A 21,442-nucleotide genomic window follows, 5' to 3' on the forward strand; every position below is an offset into this window, starting at 1 on the left:
TCAGCTAACAGCAGAGATAGGAGTGTCAAGATAGAGTAGGGTTTACTCCATAATAGGTAAATTTAAAATCTCTTTTAAAGAAATTTTCCACACATGCATGCATAGTGAACTGAAAGGGCTATTAAGAAGATGCCATCATGGCTCGTAATGTTTTAATGTAATTTCTAACATATTAATCAAATATTCAGTGAGCAGGTTGGTAACAACTAATTTTCTCTTAGTACAGGAATGTGAACCCACAATGATTGAATTCACTACAGATAGTCTCAATCTGCAATAAGGATCCATAATTCTAGGCCCATATTTTCCATTTTAATGTGTTCATATTACAGATGTGGCTGTTTATATTACAGAAGAAGAGTACTTTTAGGTGAAACTCCTATTTGCAGCAGAAAATATATCTTGAAAGAGCCATTTCAGCAGACCTCTTGTCACCTAAGCGTCCTCAAAAGCATTTTAGGCTTTGATTTTTTCACCAAGAGCTGTGCACTTTATTTTGGTATATGCTAAAGTTTATGGGAAAATAAACATACCTCTAATTTTACTTCTTGATTCACTTGGAAATAATAAGTCATTAAAAATATTGATTTTTTTTTTCTCATTACTTCTGAATGAGAATTCTGGATTCCGAATGAATTCTTGATTCTAAATGTTTGCTTTGAAAGTGACTCTTCAGTTTTTAAACAAAATGGACAAAAAAGAACAGTTTGAGCCAGAATAAATATTTTTGCTTTCAAATGTAGTATGAAATACAATATTTAATATCAAGAATTTTTCACTAAAATAAATATTGTGATGGCTTAATCCTTGGACTCCCTGTGTATATACATCTACAGGTAGGAGTAAGAGTGGAGAGTATGTGTAATACATTCCCAAATCAGCTCATTTATGTGGACTCATTGCCCTATAGAGCCTGAATGTAGATTAGGTATTGGTTTCATCTTCCTGGAAAATGAATGTCAAACTTGTTAGGAATGTTGTTTCGCTTAAATTCTTCTGAACGTTTTCAGTTTTGTATGAGATTAGAAATGCTTTACAAACATGCAGTGAACTGCAGTATTCTTTGTAATTTTGATTTACACTCCAGCAACTTTGGACAATGTCTTCAAATTTCAGCTTTGGTTTCAAACTGTTTACAGATATTCAGGGCCCAGATGTTTCATTCATGGAATAGTTTGGTTATTCTCTGTTTATTGTGTACTTGGTACATGAATCACTTATGGGGAATTTTACTTGTCTGACCTTTTCAATTTAAAATGATATTTACAAAGAATAAAATAATGTCTTTGTAAATTGCATATCTTAACTATTTTTTGGGTTTGCCTGTTAGTATCCAAAAGATCACTTCATTTGTAGGGTTTTGCCTTTGTACAAGACTGACTCTGTTCTCTTATATGGCTTGTTCCAAATTTTTGTGTTGACGATCTCCTTTTAGATAACAGGAATGAACATTAAAAATAACCTTGGCTTTTGTATTTTGAGGAATCTGCTTTGATATTCAGTTTTAATTTATATTAAATTTGATGTATTCAAAGAAGCACTCTAGACAATGTAAATTATTCACCAATGTTCTTATTTTTAAGGGGAGGGAAGGGGAAATGGCATTAAGCATTGAAGGAAAGATCCAGAGTGAATTTGTTAATTGGAGTTGGAAGTGCAGAACTGGTGGGAAGGTGAGTGAATACTTTTGGCCCTTGACAAGCTAAAGAACTGGGAACAAGAAAAACACAGGATCATCTATTCTAGATACTTATGTTCTTTCTGGAGACGCTTATCTCTATTTTCTGGCTTGCTCTTGGATCTGAGTTTCTTTTTCAAGCTGTGACAAATTTCTTCCTCTTGGGAGTGCATTTGTATAATTGCTAGTTATCTAACAGAGTTGCATTCCAAAGTCTAGTCCTGCTAATTGTTATATTGATAAGGTTTTTGCTGAGAAACTAAGGAACAAAAAGACCTTGTTAAATAGATATAATTAGGATCACCTAGAACAGAAGGAATTATTTATTGTTATTACAAGGGGAAGGAACAACATATCCTCCAAAAAGCCTGAGAGAAAGCATGGGATATCAGCTTATACTTTAATGTTTTTGGTACTTTTACAAGCAGACCTGCTGACTAAGAGTTTATGGTTTAATCAGTTTTCAGCCAAATAATCACTGAATCAGGGAAATAAAAGTAACCCACTAGACCTGCAGACCAAACACTGTAAAATCAAAGATTTTTCTCTCTCATTTTCAACAGCCAGTTGTTGACTTTTTCATTTTAATAATTGAAGTGGGCCTAGAACCCAAAGAAACCTATGGGAAACCAGTGGGGCAAAAAAACCCATAGCAAGTAATGATGCTAATTTGCTTTGGAAAGAAATCAAAAAGGATCTAAAGGCCTAAATGATGTGAAGAAGGAGATGTGTATAATGCAGTGCCTCACCTATCACTGTTTGATCACCTGTGCTACAAATCACTGCTCCTATCCTCTTCTTCAAGCTTTCTGGATTACCTCTGGGTTTTAAACACCTTTTGTTCATATTCCTCACAACATTTAGAATGTCTAAATAATAAAAAACCCTAATAATGCATGCATCTTCTAAGTGATCTACTTAGTCTGATTTATTTTTAATACCCCATATTGTAAAAACCTCTTTTTTTTTAATAGCTCTCAAAGGATAAACATAACAACTTATGTCTATTTTTATGCTCCTCAGGTGAGAAAAAGATTATGATAAATCAAGCAGGTATATCTAAAAGGATCCAGAAACAGATATGTATGTTTTCACTTGCATCAAAAGAATAATTATGGGTCCAAATGATCTAGGGGAATCTTATTTGATGCTGCTTTTTCTGACTTCTATAAGTCAGTTTGCTTGCACTGAAGGAAAGAAGAGCCAGAGGTAACCCAAGGTTTTCAGGATCTTGCTAGAGTTAGATGTGTAGAGGTCTAACACATATAAAATAAGTATAAATAAATCTTACAATATGAAACTAAAAATAAAAACTTTTTTTTTTCAGAGCAACAATTAACACAAATCAATGATTTTAAAAGTTTATCCTATCAGTAGAAGAAATGATTGTGTGCTTTATCTAGGGGGGAATTGTGAACTGTCAGAAGTTCAGTTCTGCAAGCATTGACAAGTAATTTAAGTCCATTCTGTAGACCACAGAGATAAGTATGGAAAAATAGTACTCAAAGAAATAATGATAGCCCTCAAAGAAATAATGATTTCTTTGAGGCAGCTGTCTGAACACCTCAACATCTGACTCAGTTCAGATCAGGGGAGATGAATTCCAGGCTCAGTCTGGAGACAAATGGGAGGCACTTTTCCAACTAGGGTTTTACATGTTGTTTACATATCAAGCACAGTTTCCCTCAAACCAGAAAATTTTGCAAGATCAGATTCTTCTTTTAAAATGACAAAGACATCATTTGTTTGTGTGGTATGTGCTAACTGATGAATTCTGTTTGGCACTGTTTTAAAACAAGGAATAACTGCACCAACTCGTTGATAAAGCTCATGAGAATGTACCAGATTTTAGGTTTATTATTACAGAAAAATATATTGTATTTGAAAAAAAGGGAGAAGAAAAGCAGACACTAAGTAAGAACTCCAAAGTGAGCTATCCTGGACAATATGTGAAATACCACTGTGCTCATCAATAGTATTGCACATGCCAGGAAAGCTGCTACTCCCCAGAAAACAAGAGAACAAACACAAATCCCCTCAAACCCAGTGCACTTTCTTTCCCAAAAGTAATCAGCTGAGCTGGAAGAAGAAGAAAGGACACTTCATTACAAGGCAGAGCCTGGAACAGTGCAACATCACAGGTAAGACACAGATAAATGAGGACTATTTCCAGGTGCTCCAGCCTATCCTATAGCATCCCATGCTGGCTTGGAAGTTGCCTATCATCAAGACCATTGCTAAACCCATAGAAGTCTCTTTTGCTGTGCTTACTGTGGCTTAATCTTTGAGCTAGCAAACGTTGGGAACCCTTTATTGAGTCAAGAATGTGCTTTCCATCAATGTTGCAGATGACAGATATGTGGTAGTTCAAAACTTCATTCCTCTCTAATTTTCTTAAGGCCTTTCCTCCTGATGTCAACAGATCAATGCTCCCCTTGAGAGTGAATGGCAGCTGAAGGATTAGCTCAGTAAAAGGGAAAGCTACTGAGAGCTCAAACCCATCATCTGTGAAACTGGACAGTGACATTTTTTACAGGGTATTTGCAGGTGCTGTCCCACTGCTCTGTTATATCTGCATCAAGGCAATCTCTGGGTGTAACATCTTGGCTAAAATTTTGTCTGTTTCCTAACTTGCACTATTATCACCATCTCACAACTATTTCTCCACAAATATTATCTATTTTTATTTTTTGAAAGCATCATACTTGCAGTTATCAACACACAGGGTAGTGCACTCAGATGGAATTTTGGGATTCTGCTGCAAAGATCAGATGAATGTTCATTAATTGTTGCCATTCTCATTTTTTGTTTCTCTTGCCTATGTAAGCTGAAAACTACAGGAGTGAAGTGTTCCTTTCCATCCTTTTGTATGATACTGAGGTCTCTAAGATCGTTCCTTTCATTTGAGGCCACTTAAAGAGACTTTATTTTGAAAAATATTAAGAACAAAGACCAATTCCTTTGACAGTACCAGTATGGTCTTTTTGCTTGTGACCCTTGGATAGTCCTTGTGTGCAAATATCTTTGGAGCTTTTTTTTTGAAGTTAATAATCTGACATGGCTGTAATAGAAATGCCTTTTGTGTCCAACACCTGTTTAGCTGCAGCTTTCATTCACTAAAAACAGCTGATTTCAAACTTTTTTTTTCATTTATAGAAAATTATTTCAGCACTTCTGTTGCTTGCAAGCTCATCTGAGAGCCCCTTTCATGTGGCAATACTTTTGTTGCTTCTCATCTTCAGTGGAACTTCTGCCTTCTTCATTTATCCTTTGATCACCTTTTTAATTTGTTCACTTTTCTCATTATGTGTATCAGTAAAATATTGCAGCTGTTTTAATTCAGATTTAAATGCTATCAGTTGTTGTGAGCAATAATCAAAAAGGCTGCTGAAAATCAAATCATTAAAATATGGTTTTGGAAGAGAGGTGTTATTGACACCAGGATCTCAGGCTTTAAGTATTTTGAAGGTACTTTTAAGGTAGAGTGTCTTTCACTATGAAGTATGGATATATTTTTATTGAAAAAAATCTTTCTTAAGTAGTTGGATTTTTTTAAAAATTAGAAATGTTTCTATTAAAAACACCATAAAAAACTTTTGCAAAAGATTTCCCCTAAGAGGTTCTTATATTTTGTTTTCTTTCATGACATTTCACAAAGTTTTAATGTCCCTTTTTACCTTGAATCCAGAAATGACAGTGTTATCAGAAAAAAAAAAAAAATCTAATTTCTCCCAGGGGCTACTTTTCCAAGCAAATGACCAAACACCAAGTGTGTGAGACCAAGGGACAGGAAATGTATGAAATACAAGCAAAAGCAAAGATCTTGCTGAAAGTGCTTCCTCCTGCTGAAGATTCAGAAGGGCCTTGCCCTTTGGAGAGTGCCCCATGGCCCATGTGGAGTTCAGGTGTCCCCTGCCTTCACTCAGTACCCTCTGGGCTTGTTTAGTTTTTCAAAAAACCTTGAGTGGTAACTTCTCTCTGTTCCCATCATGACAGCTGAGAGCTGCAACCCTGTGGATAATTCTGATTTTGTCTGCATACCTCTTTCTTTCTGCTTTATTTGTAACACTTGCCTGCTGAAGAATCATCTTCCTTACTATTTGTTTACTCATGTCAGGCTTTTCTGAAATCTAACAAAACTGCAATCAAGCTAACCACATAATTAATAAAATACCCTTTCCTCCGTGTAAAGACAGCATTATTTATACTCTTTCCTCCGTGTAAAGACAGCATTATTTTGTTAATACTAAAGCATTTTCTGGAAAACTTAACCAACTTTATCAGGAACAGTTGCTCATATTATTCTCCTCTATTTCCATAATCTTGACAATAAACTGCTTTTAACAGTTCAAGAAAAAAAAATCTCTCTTCAAATTTAACTTATTTTTAAACAAGGAAAAAAATTTCAAATGCTTAACATGAAAACTTGTTTCTTTAAAAATTAGAAAGCAATTAGAGAATCTTCTAAAAGAGTCAATTGTCATTTAGCAGCCCAATGTTTTGCCATAGACTGCGTTTTTCTTTTTTCTTGAGAAGGAGTACAGTGTTGCTATTGTTCAGTTTCATGTTAGTTCTGGCTGCTGTTCTACAAATCCCATGGACAATAGGGTAATTTAGAGGCCCCTTTGCAGCTGGGTGGGAAAGGAATTGCAACAATAATGGTTTAAATATTCTTAAAAAGTGCTTGATAGTTTTTTAACTTGTTCTGGTGACCTGATACCATGAATAAAGATATTTTAAAAAGTCTAAGGGATGCATTTGAATATTATCTTACTTCCTAAAATACTTAAGAACCAATTTTCCTTACATCTGGAATGTCTTTAGTTTGCCTGTTTTAATCTGGGTGGAATCTGAATGAGAACAAGTAATCTGGAGACCTGCAAATGAACCTTTCTGAAATCTTTAAACCACTGCTGAACTCATCAGAAATACATGATCATTATACACTGTTATGCATCCAAACTCTCTTCCAAGTCTTAAGGGGTGAATGTAACCAGAAAGTCAGCTTCCCTTGGGGCCACCTGCTAAAGTGACAAAAAAAAGTCACACAAAACATTTCCTTGCCCTGGGAACTGCTGAGAATTAATTTTGTCTTCTAATATTCTTTAGAAAATCTAAAATTTGTCTCTAAAGAAAAAGATTATTAAAAATATCTTCAGAAAATGAAGTGTACACTAAAAATTTTTTTCTGTAGCAGAATAAGGTTTTCTTAATTTGGTTTTTCACATTACAATGTCCTGTGGGTCTGAGTTGCTTTTAAAACAGAGCAGAGTAATTTTTTTTTATTTCATGATGCAGAGAAATATAAAGGGATTTATTAATTAAATTTATTAATTTATTAGTTTATTTATTAATTAAATTTTAAATAATAAATTTTTAATAATTAATTAAGAAACTGTATTAATTGTCAGATGTGAGGAGTCAAGGTCAGTGTAAGCAAATGAATATCCATTGATGTTGTTTATTAAAGATGCAGATTTTATCTGGAATTGAGTTTCATCTGATATTAATTTAAAAATATTTTCTTCCCTAGAGACTTAGTGTGCAAAGAAGAAGGGAAAGTACTGGGAATGTCTGTCTGGATGTGACTGACCAGAAGCATGAGCCTTCTTCCATGATGTCAGAAATCCAGGCCTCATGGGTGTCCTGTTCCCAGTGGGAGTGGAGAAAAATGTAGCCACGAAAATCAGGTGAACTGAAGCATGAGGCCTCGTTTTTCATGAGAGGAGAGGATAACAGCAAGGAAAAGCTGAAAAGAATTGAACCCCAATGCTTAGGAAGGAGACACTACTGAGGCTTGCTGAAACTTGGGAAACAAAAGCAAATGAAATGTTGCAGGGAATGGTCATGAAAGCTGGAAAACTAACTGTAGCCACAATCAGAGGTATTGTTACAATCAAAGTATCATTTAAAACTTTGATATTTATGAAGTATCAAGTGAAAAATGAAAAAATTAGTACAACACTAGGTGCTGTTTTGTATTAGCAACAACATCACCATTGGCAGCTGATCGGCACGTGCCTTGGTTTGCAATAGTGGCAGGAGTTCTAGAAGCTCATTAATTCACTGGCACAGATTAGAAAAATGGATATATTCTTTTTCTGTCAAAACACAATGTAACCCAAAGCAAAAGGAGTCTCTGTGCTTTCACAACTCATGATGAAGTGCAAACTTGAGTTTTCAAAAGCTCCTTTTAGATGTACTTAAGGACTTGCTGGGGGAGAAGTGGGGACATCTACTGGAATTTTAAAACACTTCATCATATGTTTCTAAGGCTGCTAGTGAGACGTATTTGGTTTAGGTCTAAAGTTGGATGAATAATGCAGAAACAATTTCTACTTATATTTGTGCAAATTTGGAAGCAAATCTTCAGCCATCTTGGGGTTGCTTTTGGTGTCATTTCCTGCACACACTCAGAGTTATTAAACTTTAATCTCATAACTGTTGGCAGAAAATAACACAGGAATACTATGAAAAGTGAATTTCTAATGTGCTTTCTGTAAGCCTGTGTACCACAAAGCTGATTCCATGAGTTATGTTCATTAGTCTGGAGGATGGAAACAATATTAAGTGATTTATGGGACTAACTGCAATTGAACAGTGAGTTTGTGCTCGGAGTAGCAACTCCTTACTTTAAAAGAAATTAAAAAAGAATTCAGTGAGGAAGGAATATGTGAAGTAAATTGCAACCCACTCCCCACATTTCATGGTAAGAAAGGAGGAAACTCATCCATCATTAAATGCATTCATTAAAAATTATTCACTCAGATCCATTTAAAGCATGTTCTAACTTTAATCTCCTAATTTCTTGGGGCTAGATTGAGATGTGCCCTGCATGCCCAATAAGAGTGTGAAGGCTCTTCCTGCATCCTGATGTAAGTTGCTTGGACCTTGGAACAGGGCCTGCAGGAGCAGCAGTGTTATGGATGTGCTCCCTTTCTCCCCTCAGAGAAAGCCTGGGGAAGGGAGGGAAAGGGAATAAGATTGCAGAAGGGGAAGCTGTTCCTCTTGATACAGAAATTCTGCTTGCTCGGTTTGGATGGAGGTTGGGGTTTCCCAAAATTTTATTCCTATTTATTAGTGAATAAATAATTCCTGCTTGGACAAGGAAGGTGTAGATAAAATTGGCCTGAAGGGATGTTTTCCAGTGTTATCTGTGTGCCACTGCAATTTGTCTGTCCTATGCCCTTCAGTCTATGCCTTATTTTAATCCTTGAAGTTCAAAGACCCTATGACTTTACAAAGTTTATGACCTGATTGTATGATGTGATTGTGCCATGTAATTAAAAGTTGTTGAAAATGTGAAGCAGGAGTTTTCCTACTCACCTTAAACTAAAAGCCAAATTACCAATGTTTGAAGTACGCTGGTACTTCACAGACTGGTCCATAGAGTTTCACAAACTCTCTATTTTACTGGGCTCTATGTTTTCAACCTTTGCATATGATGGACTAAATAAATTGTGTGATTTGTGGTGGGTAATGTGAAATGATTGCTCAGCAATATTTAGAGTAACAGGCACAAGAAATGCCATGTGCAAAATGGAGGATGTTGTTCCTCTAAGTCCCACCACCATTTTTCTTTCTTACTAAGAATTGCTTTACATATTACACATAGCTGGTTCACATTATTGTGCTGTGTTTTTTTACTCATTATATCTTTTGTTAAAAATTGTCAGATCTGTGAGAAACTTTCTGTAAGTCTTTCCACCGAGCTGTCCTTAAGGATTTTCTGCTGGAATGATAAAAGAGAACCATTTGCTACCCATCAAAACATACATTTACCACCAGTCTTACCCTTGATATTCTATTCTTTCAGCCTTCATTTGGATCCTGGGAATCAAAGGAGATCTCAGTCACCACAGCTTTCTCAGAAGTGGGGCTTGTTTTGCACACTATTTGCAGTGTGCTCTGGTTATGAGACTGTCTGTTTAAAGAGATCACAAGTGACAATCTCACTTACCTGCTGCTCATTGGGGACAGTTTGGGTGTCAGCATTACGGTGAGAAATGCTCACATGACTGTTTTCTGACTTTAATAAAAAGTTTTAATCCTCCAGATTTGTTAGTAAGTGTTAACTTTCCTGCACTGTGCCTCTGATTTACTAAACTGACACATTTCTTTCAATGTATCAGTCTCATTTGGTTGGCCTGCTGCTCCCAAGTTTTTCTAAATTTATCCCAAATAACACATTTTTAATTGAAAAGAGATTCCCTGAGTCTTTATGCATATCCACATCTATTTCTAACCATTTGAGGCTTAAACCTACTCCTATTGCAGACCCTCCAATATCCAGGATCTGTGGACAAAGTTCTTGTATATTTTCAATTAGTGCTTTTCATAATTACACTTTAGTGGATCAGGACATTGCTAGGGAAATGTACCTGTATGTTAGAAATACCAGAAGCTGCCTGCACAATGGTGCTGGCAAAACTTCTGGCACATTTTCAGAATACACTTTAGTAATACATGCACTTACACAAGCTGAAGGCATTAAAGTAAAAATACTTCTATGTTAAGCGCGTAAGACAATAAATGATTGAGGATGCAAGTACTAAAATCTTCCCCAGACAATAGCACATAATATCAAATTAATAGTTGTGATAAATCTGTCTGAAATGTACTCCATATCATTTCTGGCAAGAGTTGCTTTCAATAGGAGATTACAGAGAACATTTAAAATAGCTGTGAAAAGTATCCTGAATAACAAGCTCTTATTTACTATATTCATTATTTACTATATTTGTACGTTGTTGAGTTTATTTGTTGTACTGCCTGTTTAGATTTTGTGGATCCTTTTCTGTCCTTCCTGCACAAAAGCCCAACTATGGAAGGTTTCTGAAAGCAACAATTGTGATTTTATAATGAACCACAAGAGGGGGGAGAATGAACATAAATGAAAGAACTTGATTTTAGTGAACAACTGTTACATTTATGTCAATGCTGTATCAATGCTTAATTTAGGAATCTCGGCCAGGTGTTGGCTGTGGAATGAAGAGTTTGAACTAATAGTGAGATGTTCTCCCTAAGATTCATCTTTTCTGGTCTGCTGATTTGTTGCTGAGCTTCTCTGAAAGCTGTGGGCAAACCACACTCTCAAATGTTTCTTGCTATGCTGAGTGTGCTTGTCCCTTTGTCCCTTTTCTTATTGCCTTGATCAAACACAAACAAATGCTAATGAAATGATAAAAATAGAGATCTCTGTGACCTGAAAAATAACTTTTATAACTTCCTACCCTGCCTTTTAATTTTTTCCCACATTTATACAAAGGAGCTCTCTAACTCAAGTAATCAAGGAATTCCTCCCTGGTGCATTGATGAGTTTTTGGTGTCAATATTAAAAATAAATCAGCTTAGTCTTGTGATTATGGACTGATAAAGGACTGGTGAACTTCCAAGAGCCTACTCTTTAAAGAAGGCTCATAGTGCCCTGGTCATTGTGTGCAGAAGCAGCTACACTGATGGCAAAGTTGGGAACTCCTGGAGATGGTACCCTGGGACTGCTGGGACCACATGTCCCTGGATCAGCTCTTGGGAGAGGATGCACAAGCAGCTTTGGTAAGGAATCAGCTTCCTAATCCCAGGACTGTGGTGGCAGCTGAAGGGTAAAGAAGGAAAACAGATTTTTAGAAGTCACCCACTCCACTGTCCACTTTTTTTATTTCAAAGTGCATACAAGGGACAAATATTATCCCAATATTTGGTCCTCTGTATCTCATGTTCCTCCTGGCATAGGCTGTCAGTCCTCTGGGAGAGGGATAGGAAAACAAAGATTCTTACTTCTCCCCGGATTAAGAAAGAAGCAAAGCAACAATTATAACAGTAATATGAGGATGGTATTGCAGCAGGTGTTTGCAGCATGGCAAAAAAAAAAAAAAAAAGTAGAATAGTCAGAAAACCTCAGCTTTTCACTGCAAGTAATTACAAGTAGCTCACTAGACTGTAACTCTAAGAGAACACCATGTAATGTTATTAGGCAAAATGATAATGTCCTTAATTTCATGTTCAAAAGCTGAATGGTTCTGAAGGAGGCTTGCAAAAAGAAATTAAGATAGTTGTACTAGAAGAAGACAGAATGTTGATTCCCAGCAGTGAGGTATCCAGATTTGACTAATGGCACAGTTATTGTATGCATAAGCCCTAATGGTGTTTAAGTGGTTGCTAGAATGAATGCAATTATTGTAATTTATTTGTCAACATCCAAACACTGTAATACTCAGAATAGGATGGGAGGTCCCTTGCCTAGCACATAACCCTATGAATATTTTTCAGTGTCTCTTTTCACAAGTACACAAAAACAGTGACTATGTGGGTTTTTGTGTTGCTCTCTTTTTTTTTTTTCTTTAATGATTCTCATGTTTTAAGGGGCTTCATGTACATAACTCCACTGATTTAAACTGATTTTGTTTTTCTTGGTTTCGGGGATTTTGGAGGGATATTTTAGAATGTTTTGATCTGTCTTGCCACTTGAGGACAATAAATTTCATCTATTCTACATCATGTCCTGAACTGTTTAGAGAGGGATCCTCCTAGATAGTCTGAACTACTGTAGGGTTAACAGTAAATTGATTACTTTCCTAAATTGCTTCATTGATTGATGGTGATCGATGCTCAAAAAAAAAAAAAAAAGAAACCCTGTGTATTTGTCATGTGACTTTCTTTCAGCTAAAAGCTGGAGTTAATCATCTTTGAGGTCTTGTCATGCTGCATCAGAGACCCTTGTGTTAGTGGAGAACTTTCCCTAAGTGTGACTGGGCTACAATCAAAATCTTTGAATGACACAGATAAAGCTTCTGGTGTTTCTCATTGTGTGTCTTTTGCTTTTGCTTTCACCTTTTTATAACTTTCTAACCATTTCAATATTTTCACTCTGCATTTTTTGGGGATTTTTTTTTGGTGGGGTTTTTTTGTTTGCTTGTTTTAGATCTAAAGACCTCACTAATTTCAGGTCTGAGAAAAAAGCAACTGTGGTGTTCTTGCTTGGTATTTTCCTACTTACCCAAGGAGACAGGAGCATCAATCCTGTTGAGAGATGTTCCTCTCCATGGTCCTTCCAAGTGTGTAGAGCAGCTGCACTGCAATGCTCTCCCCTCTCCCTGCACTAATGTGGAAACACCCCAAGCTTTGGCATTGTTCCTTGCTGACTCAGGGAGAAAGCAGAGTCATTATTCTCCTCCAGATGAAAATTGATTGATATATTAGGGTTAATAGCAAAACTTTATCAGCCTACACTTCAAGTAAGTTATTAAAAAATATTGACAGGCTCTCTGAGCTACTGCTGCCCTCTGCACTGGGGACTGACACGGCAGGGCTCGGATGAGACACACTTGCCTTTCAGTCTGGATCCACGTCAACTACCTTACTGTGGAGCCACCAGGAAGAGACCTGGGCTGTATATCAAACTTCAACATAAGCAGCAGCTGTCAAAGCCATCAGATTAATTATTGTTCATTCATCATTTCTTGTTCAAGGTGGAAACCCCCTCCAAACCAAGGCATAGAGAACTTGAAATGCTGTTTAGAGCAGTGGACAGGTATTTTGAAGAAGGTTTTTAGATTTCACAAATGTTTGTTATTTACATGCTAAATAATTTTTAGTGTAGTGTCTCCCTGCCATACCCAACAACACAGTTAAAGGGATATACCAATGCAGTTCCCATATTAAGAGGGGAGCTATATAAATTTATACAATTGCTTCCTCTTCATTCCCCCTGACTTGTATGGCTTGTTTGAAGGGACTGTCATGTTTAGGAGAGCTTAAAGTAGCATGAAAATATTTCTCTTAAGACTTATTACTAGAAATGGAAGGACTTTCTTCCTTGTCTTTTTCTTTTTTTTTTCTTTGTGTTTTTTTACTTCTTTGTCCTCTTTGGCTAGAGAAATGTACACAGAGAGAAGCACAGATAGTAGAGAAACTCCTTGTAGTGGAACAAACAAACTGCTACTTAAAACTCTCTTGTGAAAAAATGGAGGACTAAAATTTAGCTCTGATTCAGAAACACTAAATTACTAATGGTTTTTTAAACAACCTGCTGTATTGAAAGAATGTATCTTCGTGCCTATGTGCCTTTGAGTTCCTTGTGGCATCTCACAATTTTTGAATTGCTTCTTTTTGGTAGCTTGATCCTAGGAAAGCCTGTAAGAAGCTTTACTTAGCATAGTGGTCAATCTCTACTGTGCATGATTTCCCATGCCTGCAGTCAATACAATGATAAACCTGAGGTGCTCGATTTTTTACCTCCAATAATCACAACTAGAAAACCACAAATGGGCTTTTCATTTCTCCCTTGCAAGAGCTATAAAACCCAAGGTAAACCATCCTGCCAAATCACTTTTATAGGGACCTCACTTTCCTGTTCACTAGTTTTACTCCAAATAATTAAAAGCAGCACTTCTGCCCTTCACTGTGGTTTCCAAGGAATTCACAAGGTGCACATGCTCCATCCAAAGTCCTGAGTGAGACCAAACTGGAGGTCCTTGGTGAGTTCATAGCCCAGGGCTCCTGCACCTGGGGATTTGAGCTACAGGGTCCACAAAGTCCCCTTCTCCAAAAGATGGAGGCTTTACAATGCTGAAATGAGCAGCCCACATAAAATTTAATACAGTGAAGAAGATGAACCTAGTCCTGATATTTTTTTTATTTGCTTCAAATAGGTTGGGTTGTTTTTTGGTTTTTGGGGGTTTTTTTTTGTTTTTGTTTTGTTTTGTTTTGTTTTTTTTTAAGAACGTATTTCTGTCTGTAAAAGGTCCTTATGCATTCTGCATTCTCCTTGCTTTTCAATTAAGTTTCCTGGTTGTTTCTAATGTGGTCCTCTGGAGTGCTGGAAAGTAATAGGAACAAGAATGCATTTAATACCTGGCCTGGTGTCTTGGCAGCAAAGCTTAGCACTCCAGTGTGGGGAGCAGCAGGTTCAGGACCAACCCCAGGAGCCTCAGTACTTGGACTGGCAGAGGGCTGGTGTAATGCACAGACAGTGAGCTCATTCTGCAGGTGGAGTGTTCAGCTGCATTGATCTTGTGGCAAACCCAGCCTGCTAAGGTTTTGGAGAAACATTGGCTCTGATCTGAAAGGAAATTGTTCTGCCTTTCCCTGTCTTTCCACTAGTTTAGCTTGCAAGCTCTAATAACATTAAAACATACTTTGAGCAAGAAGGCTGATGCAACTACAGAGACAAAAAGTAATTTCCTATAAATAGTAAATACAATAAGCAAAACTCTAATCTCTCATTAGGTAATTGTATTTTCATGGGGTCAGCCAGCCTCCCTGGCCAGGCTGAGGTCAATTCTAAAATATGTGCATTATATACATTAGGCATTTGTTAATGAAGCATAAATTTCATCAGCAAGTTGGGTGCCAAAATCAACTCATTTGGGTACATGGTTTGTATCTACAGTGGTGTCTTATGGATTTGTTCCATGGCTGAAACAGCAAGTTTGTGTAGATGCCACGAATGGCATACAATAAGGGAAAAAAATAATACCACAAGCATCATAGATGAGCATAAATTTTCTGAATTTTGGTTAAATGAAACCCAGAATGCAGTGGGTTCCAGGATAACAGTTAAATAAAGGGGAAGGAAAAAATTCATATTTCCAGAACCAGGAAAGCGTGGTCAGTTATTATTCCATGTGATAATATCTGGTCAGTGCTATTAATTATTTCCTTTGACAAAAGATGAAATGAAAAAGCTAATAAAAAAGCTAAATACAAAGTAAACACTTCATTTTAGAGCACCATTTCCTAGAAGGGGCTCAGTGGGGCTTCACTCTAAAAATTCACCAGTATTTTGGTCAGATCCATCACAGGAGCCCTGGTAGACCAACAGCAAGATGACCCCTCTCGGCAATTAAGCAAGAAGTCCTCATGCTTACTTCTCCTGCCAGCCTAGTGTGTCAAATGTAGGATTGTGTTCCCAAGAATGGTGAGCCTAAAAATGAGAACAGGTTGAACAAACTGAATACCAAACCTTCTGATGATGGTACGGTAAAACTCTGCCCTTGCAAGCACGTAAGCAAAATTACTTCTCTGCTTTGGAAGTAAGGCTTGTGTGTCCTTTCAACATATAGGCTGGAATACTGCTTTGCTTTATTTAACCAACACAGGTCTAAGGACAGCAGGATTTTGGCCATTTTTTATTGCCCATTAAAGTGGAAGAAGTGTTTCAGAGTAGCCAATTTGAAAAGGAATATGAAATAAAATAAATTCTTCAGATTTCAGGAGTGTTCTCCTTTCATTCATTAAGTTTCCATACCTGAGCACTGGATCATTGCGTGCTTTGGCAGTGGAAAATAAAATTTTAGAAAGAGAAAACTTTCCCAGTAGCACATGTTGGAACAACACTACAGGCTCCAAGTTGGGTTAAGCCAATTGTAAGTTTGACAGCAGAATTGTATCAATCTCTTTGAACAAGTAGTCCAAGGAATTTATGTAGAACCATGTGAGCTGTTCTCTTAGTTTCAATTCAGTAACTTTCGTGTAAAGCAAAGGTGAGGTTTTAGTAGGCAATAGAATGAGCAAATTATTGGGAAAAAGATGACACCGTGCCAACAAATGTCCTGCAAGACATTGAATCCAAGTAAGGCTGGCAAATGAGTGAGGGGAAAAGGTGATCTCCTAATTCTTCATTCCTCTTTTCCAGTGGAGCAGAGAATGGGTGAGTAAAGGAAGTTAGTCCTTGCTCCTGTGTACCCAAAATTCAGGCAGCAAGGAACTGAATAATTGATATATGGAGAAAGGAAGGATATAGGTATAAATTGACAGTTCATTAGTAGAAATTAAAAACATTAATTCTTTTCTTCATGTATCTACTAGTGAGACCCACAGAACCCCACACATCTACATCAGTGGGCTTTGGGACAGCGCAGACATCACCCTGTTGGAATGAGCCTACAAGGAACCTTCAGAGAGGCTGTTTCTCTTCTGCTGCAGGTAATAGTGTTACAGTCTAAGAGTTAAGAGGATTTTTATGAATACAACTTGAGAAGAAGCAGATCCTGATTGCCTCTGCAAATGAAAGCAGTGAGACAACATAGGTTTTCAATACTGTTAGCTTCCAGGTTAAACAAGACTGATTCCCTTTTTGAAAATCTCTTTACTGTTCAAATTAGTGCAAACAGTATCATGGGTTTCTTGGGGGGAAAAAAATCAATGACATATTTCCCCCTTTATCCATCTAGCTCTGGGGAATGTAATGCTGCTGAATATGCTGGCTTTTGTAAGAGATGTAAAACAGAGTCTGTGATCATTTGTGGTCATTAAGGATAACTTTTTTTTTTCCTTTTTCATGAATAGAGGTGTTAGTGAAGGTGTTCTGGCCTAATTCCAGTGCCAGTAATTGGATTTTTTTAATTTTTTTTTTTTTAACTTACACACATTCCTTCAGCAGTTTCATTTAGTTCTGTGTGCTGGGCTCAGTTCAGTGCTGCCACATTGGCCCCCCTCTTTTTTTTTAGCTAGACTGATGCAAACTGACACTAGGACAACTGTAAGCTCTCTTTCCCCTCCCATATAGCCCTTTGTTCCAAGAACACAATTACTGCTTAAAAAAGTTTTTTCAGATGTGCTTTCAAAAGTGTGTCTCTACCACCTCTCCAGCAATATTTGATAGGGGGACATTTCTAGAAGGCAATATTCAGTAGGAACTCAGAAGGTGAATGGATTATCTATTAGGGACTGGACATGGGAGGCTGAGCCATTCTTCTGACACTAATTTTTAGCTCTGTACACAGGGACACTCTCAAGTCAGCTTTGGGTGGTATCAGCAAGAAATAAAGATAATTCTGTCTCTCTGTGTAATCTGGTAAAACACTTCCAAAATTCATCAGAGAGGAGAGAGGAGATAAGCAAACTGAAGGCAAAAGTACAGTGTTAGGTGGGAGAAAGGAAGAGACATGAGGCGCAGGAAATGCATTAGAAGCTGAATCAAAATCTTATACTCTGACAGATATGAGGACATAATGGAAAACAAGGTTGTTGCCTTTTTGCTGCTGTGCCTAATTGAAGTCACAAAGGATGAAGAAAGGTCAGACACGGTGTAAACCTCTCATTTTTCATCTACACTGAATAGTTTCCAATATGCTGTATGGCACCAGCTTTAGCCCTTCTACCCTACTTTATGGAGGGGCTCTTCAGCCAGGCATGAGATACCTCAGAATGCTTAAACTGCCTGGGAGTGGCTCAAGTTTGATGAATTTCTAAAAATGGGCGTTTTGGTCTCTCCACAGAGATCAGCAGAGCTAATATACAGCAATGCAACCAAGCTCAGGGTTTTCCTCAGACATTCCTTGTCCCGCGTGACTCCAGGCACATCACAGTCTTAAATCCACAGGTAGACCCTTGCTTCTACACCAGAAAAAGTCCATTTGCTCATGGGGGAGTGATTAGGGATTGCCATGTGTTTAACTAGCCTGGAAATTCCCCAGTCCTCCTTGGAATTTGTTATTAAACAGGAGAAAACCCAAATTAGAGCACAGTCCAAACCCCAGCGTTAAGGGCCTGCAATGAAAACTTTGTCAGGTACACCCTCACACCTTGGGTGACAGAGAATGCCTCTGTCCCCAGGCTGGGACCATCAGCAGGACTGGAGATCACACAGGGGCTGTACTGAGAACAGGTATCCAGGATAAGCAAGACCAAAATATATTGGAAAAAGAAGTGTGTAGTTCTTATACAGATTACTCTTTCCAGGAAAATAAGTGTGCTTGCTACTAGAAATTTTCATTGTAGGCTATCAAGGGTTAAAAAGCATTTGAAAATCAGCTTCTATTGGACTATTTTGTTTGGCCAATATCTGACATGGGTTGTACTGAGCACGTTTTGCCACCTGGCCAATTTTTTTTCCTGCCAAGCTATTCACTCAGGCTTGTGGTGTGAAAAATAGATGTTTAATAGTCAATGAAGTACTATAGTGGGTAATAGTTTATAAATTTCCATGACTTATTATGCTCAGCCTAAGTGACTGTTTATTAAGTGTATTTAAAGCCCCCCATCTCATTAACTTACAGTACTGGTGATTCCCTCCTCCCACCACTGGTGTTTTTAATGGAAAATATTCACACGTCTTTCTCCTAGGGCATGTGAAACAACCCTGTGGAAAAGAGACTGCCTGGATAAGAACAGGACATCATCCTTGGCTAGGTGCAATGTGTTTATAATTTTTGGAAATAAAGTGGATCTGAAATATGAGATATATATGTTGTGGACCAAGAAAAATCTATAAATATCCTTTGTAAAAAATACAGCTGCCAATATCCCACCCTTCTCTGCTTTGGGTTCACAGTGAATGACACGGGCAGTTTTATCAATAAAGCATGTCTCATGTAAAAAAAAATATTAAACCAGCAACTTAATTATGAAATACTGCCTTTATTTTCTTAATGGATTCCACGGTACTTCGGGGAAATATTACATACTAAGGTTAAATAAATTCTCTGCTAACAAAAACCAGGCCCAGTCTTAACTTTAGGAATCTACTATTAGCTGTGCAATGGGAAGGTGAGTTTCTGTAGCAGGGAAAGACTTCCAATTATAAAAGAACATGTTTTGTTCCCCTGTATTAACCTCTAGAATGAAAAAGGTCATCGGTTGCTCTTGATAAATTCTGTGAAATCTCTGAAAAGGATCCTGCTGACATCAATGAGATAAGCTGCTTTTGTCATATATAATATTTTAGTGATGCTGTGTAAGTGAAACTCCAGATTAATCCCTGAGGTGATTCCAATGAAGCTACTGGAAACCTGATAACAGTTAAGTTTGGTCATCTAACACTTGTCTTCATGCTGTTTACATCAGTTTCCTGAAGGTCACTTGGAAGGTGAAGACAAACACGAGATAATGGAAACATGAAAACATAAAAATTGGTAAGTATTATGATAATGTGAAGAGATGGCTGTAACAAAGGTAAAGGAAGTTGTGCATATAATCCCCTCCAGCAGAAAGCATCTGAGAATACAGTTTTTCTAAGCTGGGATGTTAAGCTGACACAGATGTTACAGAGGAGCCCTTTCCATGCAATCTCAGATGCCACATCTGGAAACAGCCACGAACACCAGCTCAACCTGTGACAGCAATGAGTGGAGCAAGAGCAGGGCCACCTGTGCTGCAGGGAGTGAGCAGCTCTCTCCTGGCCTGCTCCCAGGTACTTCCAAACAGCAGATATAAAATACGCGCCCCCAGTGTTGAAGGAGTTAATGTGACATTGCAAAATGAGCTTTGCTATTTGCTGTTTTGTTTGGCCAATAGCTGACACAAGCACATTTTGCCACCTGGCTAATTTTGTGCTGCCAAGTTATTCATTCAGGCCAGTGGTGTGAAAAAGGAGGCATTTAATAGTCAACAGAGCACTATATAGGGTAATAGTTTATGATTTTCCATGACTACTTAGATGCTGCTCAAATTATTCTTGATTGAGCAAATTATTCTTTTTTAAAATCATCCCATTCATTTATTTACCAATGACTCTATCCCTTCTCTCCCGTGCACCATTTTTTTAAAGTGGGAACTATCAGCCATTTCCATGTTTGAGGGGATTTAGCCAAAGGAAAACTATGAGCATATTATAGCTCAGATCACAACTTTGAAAGGCCTTTTGCCGAGATATTAGAGGTTGCATAAAACTCCTTTCTGAGCTTTCCAGGGAGCCCTGCACAGGGGTCAGATGAGCTGGAGAGAAACCCTGACACCTTGGTTCAGCAGATGAATATATTAATCCTCTCTGCCCCCCCCAGTTATTTTATTTTTTTCAGCAGGTAGTTTCTTGGTTGGTTGGTTTTCAAGATGGACCACAGGCTGATGGGCTCATTCCAGCGGGGTCAGCAGCTAGCTGAAAACCCTTCAGGGTTCAGACAGGGAATCCTTGGCAAGGCCATCCAAGATTAGTGTTGGAACAGCAAATCCCTTCCTCAGGAGAGCCTACCTGTTAATAGTTGAGTTATTTATCCTGCAAGGTACTGGTAAAGGTGCTTAGATGTGTGCCAGAAACAGCAGTTTTGCTTTTGTGTGTACTTCCTAAGGTGCTGGAAGCAAGCAGGAGAGGCAATCCTCTGCCTGTCACAGCAAACACACAATGGCACTGTGTGTAAATTGATTTTCCAGACTTTGGCTAACCTGTGTTAAACCAAAGAGAGGAGACCAAAGCATCCTGCTCTGCAGATGTGAGTTTATGAAGCCATAGTGCCAGAAGTTGTCAGAGCAAAATAATGCACGTTTTTGTGAGTTTACCTGATGTCACATCCTTTAGACAAACACTGGTGTTAATATTCATTGTATGGCTTAATTGGTTGGATACAGGACAGCAACACAAGGGTAGAGAGATGCTCGTTATGTAGGTCTTCGTGTTGTTTCAAAGTCTTTATTATTATGACAGAAAAGTCTTGTTCATTAAAGTTTCACAATCCATTTTCATTAGGATGAAACTGATTCTGTAAATGAACAGTTGCTCTGAAAAATCAAACCCTTGCAGCTATCACAGGGGAGGTACAAAGTCTGTATTAATTATCAGGAATATGGTGTCGATCGAAGATGTTAATTGCCCTGATGGTTAGTTATTTGGGGAATTGCCATGCATTTCATGCAGGGATAATAAAAATGAATTTTTAAACAAAGAGATCTTAAAATAATATATAATCTGTAGAGAATACCAACATCAAAGGCTTATCTCAAAGCTTTGAATTTTATCTTTGTGGTCCAAAATGTTAAAGATGAACTGAGCAATATTTCAGCTGGTTCAAGTTTGTGAGAGGAAAACAAAACAAGAGTTAATTAACTGTT

Source organism: Melozone crissalis, unplaced genomic scaffold (genome assembly GCF_028551555.1).
Source record: "Melozone crissalis strain CALT ecotype California unplaced genomic scaffold, PUWL_Pcris_2 ptg000018l_1, whole genome shotgun sequence".
In the NCBI taxonomy this organism is placed as follows: domain Eukaryota; kingdom Metazoa; phylum Chordata; class Aves; order Passeriformes; family Passerellidae; genus Melozone; species Melozone crissalis.